General features: G+C 43.5%; 1 non-coding gene across 1 annotated transcript; it reads right to left on the reverse strand.

The window, feature by feature from the left end:
- Window positions 1-329: 329 nt before the first annotated feature.
- LOC120639367 lies at window positions 330-468 on the reverse strand. The gene has a single exon (XR_005661372.1). It is a non-coding gene; the product is annotated as a small nucleolar RNA Z247 (small nucleolar RNA).
- Between the last annotated feature and the right edge of the window lie 4471 nt (window positions 469-4939).

Consider the following 4939-nt stretch of genomic DNA (forward strand, 5'->3'; position numbering starts at 1 on the left):
AGAATACCAATTGGTATCCACACCGTAGGATGTTGTAGCCGAGGAAGCCGAGCGCTGCTCCTGAACACCTTGGAAGGAGGCATCAAAATGCTTGTAACAGTGTATAACTGTGTGTCCCTCCTTGCCACATAGCTGGCAGGTTAGACATTCACCATTGTTGGGCTGATGCTGACGGCCGCCGCTGCCTCCATTGTTGCCGCAGCCACGTCCGCGACCACCACCGTTTCCACATATGCGGCCTCCACTGCCGCGTCCAAAGCCTCCACGGCCACCACGTGAGGCGATGTTCGCAGAGGAACCAGAGCCTCCTGAGAGCAGATCCATCCGCCGTTCCCAGCTCACTAGCTGGGTGAAGAGCTCGCCGAGGGTAAGAGGTTCAACGCGAGCTGTCATGGCTGACACGACTGGGTTGTAGTCAGTGTCAAGCACGGCAAGGATGTAGGAGGTGATCTCTTCATCCTCCAACTTCTTGCCTGCCACCGCCATGTCGTCTGCAAGGGACTTCATCTTGCTGAAGAAGTCAGCGATGGAAGAACTCCCCTTCTGCGCCGTGGCCAACGCCATGCGGGTATTGATTACCCGACCACGAGACTGAGATGCGGTCATATCTTCAATGGATCTCCACATCTCGGCATCAGTCGTGCAGGTAGAAACCTGCACTTGAATGTCCCTAGAGACCGAGGACAGCAGATAATTGAAGATCTGCTGATCCTTGGCAACCCACTGCTCATAGGCAGGGTTGGGAATAAGATCATCCGGCTTGTCCGCCGCCTTGGGAATCTTCTGCGGTGGCACCGGGGTGTCAGGGTCGAGGTAGTAGGCAACTTGAGCACCACGAAGAGCAGAGAGAACCTGGGCGCGCCATAGCGGGAAGTTGTTCTTCCCCAGTTTCTCGGTGACCGGACAACCGATCAGAGAGAACGATGTAGGCTGCGCGGAAGTAGATCCCATTGAGGAGATTGTGGACTAGCCTAGCTCTGATTACCATGTGAGAATGGCTATAACGTGACGCCCTCTCGGGTTCACGGCTCCGTGTTAAATAGGCTTGGAACAGCCCCTAGCGTGGCATTACAACTGGGTGAACAAGTATCTGGATTACAACACAAGAAGAGAAAGATTTACAACAAACAATATCTACTCTATCCAAAAATAACTTGGAGCCGTATCTACACAATCACCGAGAGCCTGCCATACATGCCAAGTATATCTGATCATGTGCATATCTTCAACAAACGGTTTTGGAAATGATGGGACAGTAGGCTTGAACCACAGGCTATACCATTTCGAAGCGTCAACATATATGAATGCATGCTTGAACCTCTGGATCTTGTTTCCTCAGCAAAAATCCTATTTCCAAAGCTCATTTTGGTGCTCAGCGCCTTCGAATTTCCAATCATTATGAAACATCAACCATTTTTAGCAAATCGATTGCACAATAATCGATAGCGAAGTGGAACTCAGTAACACGTCGCAAATGCAGCAAGCCAGCAAACAGCAGCAGAACCCAAGTACAGGCAATTACAGACGAACATAGGTCAGACACTCTTCCCATGTACTCCGGTACACCGTTTGGAGTTTCTTCTGCATTTGACAGCATGTTCAACAAGACAACAGATCCAACCATGTCCCCAGCCAAAATTCTAGCCACTACACATGCACAGTACGACACTGTATCAACAAGAGAAGTTCCATGCACAGTACGTCCACTCTGTTCGGCTGGCTGTGGCTGGTGGCTAGTGCTGATTTGTTGTGAGAGAAAAGTACTGCTGACTGGCTGATGGCTGGTGGCTGGTGCTGGTTTAGTGTGAGAGAAAAATACTGTTGGCTGGTTGCAGCGAACAGAAGTAACTGATCAATCAGGCATGGATATGTACCAGAAATGAAATTGACCGCTCAATTTTGTTGCATCTTCTGAAAGACCCAGGACTGTAGTGACGTGGTTTTCCTCAGGTAGCACTGGGACATTTTTTAGATAATGGAAATGATTTTCGGCCTCTACAAAGTGTACACAGCCCAATAATTATTACACAGCCATCTATTGGCTAACTGGGGGAATGAACAAAGGAAAAATGATCTAAACCAATCCTAAGGTTATGTTTCCACCCGTGATTGGCTATCTCCAAAGCAACGGCCTCCAATGCAAGACTCGCCCTTTGGAACAACACCTTTACCATATCTTTACACTGCAGTTGCGCCCATAAGCGCAACCAGTAGGTCCCCCTGAAAACAGCCTGCATAAATGATGAATACTTGGCTTTGTTAAAAATAATATTATTACGGCATCTCCAAATAGCCCAACACAATGCAACTACCCCACCAAAACAACGCGCCTCTCGTTGTTATCAAAATTTGATAGCCAATTTCCTAGCATATGGGAAATAGATTTTGGCGGGGTTAACCCTCTAGCTAAATAGACTATCTTTCAAATCTCCTTTGCATGGTGACAATCAAAGAGGAGATGTGTAATTGATTCATTTCAATTACAAAAGCAACACTTCAAACTCCCCTTCCAATTCTTCCTGGCTAGATTATCTTTTGTTAGGATAACTCCTCTTTGGAGAAACCATAAGAAGATCTTTATCTTGAGAGGAATTTTTAGTTTCCGAATCAATTTGTGGCGAAAGGGAGCATGCTGGTTTATCTTGTGGAGGTACATAGATCTAACAGTAAAGACCACGTATTTATGTAAATTCCATCTAAAGTGATCACTCCCTTCAAATAATTGATGTTGGTTATCTTAGCTACCAGATCAAGCCATTCTTGGAGTTTTTCATCCGCCAATGCCCTTCTAAATGAAATGTTTAGGGGTTCTGAACTTAACACACTCGCTACTGATGCGTGTGGTTGGCGAGCAATGTTGTAAATTGATGGATACTGTTCTTTGAATGGCCTTTGGCCCACCCAAGTGTCCTCCCAAAATCTCATCTGTTTTCCATCTTTAATTTCAAAGGATCCACATGCCAAGACTTCTTTAATCTTCATTAACCCTCTCCAAAAATGAGAGTCGTTGGGTTTAGCTTGGACTTGTGGTAGAGATTTTGAGCTCAAATATTTATTTCTAAGTAAAGATTGCCATGTGCCTTCGTTGTTTAGCAAATTTACTATCCATTTTCTTAAAAGGCACTTATTCTGAAGCTCGAGGTCAATGACTCCAAGGCCCCCTTGATCTTTTGGACGGCAGTGGATGTCCCATTTAGCTAAGTGGTATTTTTTCTTATCTGAACCACCTTACCCGAAGAAACGCGATCTGTAGTGATTAAGTTTCTTAAGAACCCCTTTTGGTATCTCAAAAAAGGACATCATGAACATGGGTAGGCTACTAAGAATTGAGTTTAGGAGAACTAATCTGCCTCCGTAAGACAAATGCTTAGCTTTCCAACATGTTAGCTTCTTTTCGAAACATTCTTCAACTTTCCTCTAAGCATTATTAAGGAGCTGTCGATGATGCATTGGGATCCCCAAATATCTAAAGGGATACTGACCAGCATTGCATCCAAAGAGTTCAATATATTCCTCTTCAAACTCTTTCGCTTGTCCATAGCAAAAGGTTTCAATTTTGTGAAAGTTTATCTTAAGACCAGACATCTGTTCGAAGACACTTAGAAAAAGCTTCACAATTTTTGTTTGTTCGATGTCATGGTCTTGAAAAAGGATGGTATCGTCTGCATATTGCAAAATCAACAACCCATCATCCACTAGGTGTGGTATAACACCCCTGATTTGTCCATCATCCTTAGCTCTTTTAAACAAAATTGCTAATATATCTGCAACTATATTGAACGGGACAGGTGACATAGGGTCGCCTTGTCTAAGCCTCTCTTAGTTTGGAAGTAATGGCCAACGTCATCATTGACCTTGACCCCAACACTACCCCCCTTAATCATTCCTTCAATCCATCTACACCATTTGGGTGAGAACCCTTTCATTCTTTCTGTTTGTTGAAGGAATGACCATTTAACTTTGTTGTAAGTCTTTTCAAAGTCAATTTTGAAAATGACCCCATCTTGTTTCTTAGTGTGCAGCTCGTGAATGGTTTCTGGAGTATGACCACCCCTTCCATGATATTTTGCCTGGCATAAAAGCTGTCTGGGAGGCACTTACCACTGTTTGAGCTATCCTATTCAACCTATTGGTGCAGAATTTTGTAAAAATCTTGAAGCATACATTGAGGACACAAATTGGTCTATATTGTTGTATCAGTTTTGCCTCCACTGTCTTTGGAAGTAATGTAATCACTCCAAAGTTGAGACTATCAAGGGGTAGTCGTTCCTCAAGGAAATCTTTGAAAAGTGCCATAAGGTCCTCCTTTATTATTTCCCAGAAAACTTGAAAAAATTCTGCTGGAAAACCATCAGGGCCAGGTGCCTTGTTGTGTTCCATTTGAAACATAGCCTATTTCACCTCTATTTCAGTAAAGGCTGATATTAGTGTGTCATTTTCTGCATCTGTTACTTGAGGAATGTCATATATCCGACTTTCCACAAGTGATATATCGATCTCATCTGGTTGACCAAACAAGTTCTTGTAGTAATTTGTTATATACTTTTTGAGTTCAAGGTCTCCCACAATTACACCATTATCTTGTTCTAATCTGAAGATGTGTTGTTTGCAGTGCTTGCCATTGGCTACTAGATGAAAGAAGCGAGTATTATCATCTCCTTGAAGAAGTGATTTTACCTTCGCCCTCTCATACCATTTAATCTCTTCTTCTCTCAGTAGAGAAATTAATCTCTCCTTTAGATAATGCTTTAGATTGATCTCATGATCCGTCAGGATGTTGGTTTCTGCCTTTTTATCTAACTCGTCTAAATCAGCGATAAGTCTTTTCTTTTCTTGTTTATATGCTCCAGCTGTATGCTTGGCCCATCCTCTTAGGTATTTCCTAAGGCGTCTAATCTTATTTTGCCATCTTTGCATTGATGTGGTGCCATGACATTCC

This window comes from Panicum virgatum, chromosome 6K (assembly GCF_016808335.1).
Source record: "Panicum virgatum strain AP13 chromosome 6K, P.virgatum_v5, whole genome shotgun sequence".
Taxonomy (NCBI): domain Eukaryota; kingdom Viridiplantae; phylum Streptophyta; class Magnoliopsida; order Poales; family Poaceae; genus Panicum; species Panicum virgatum.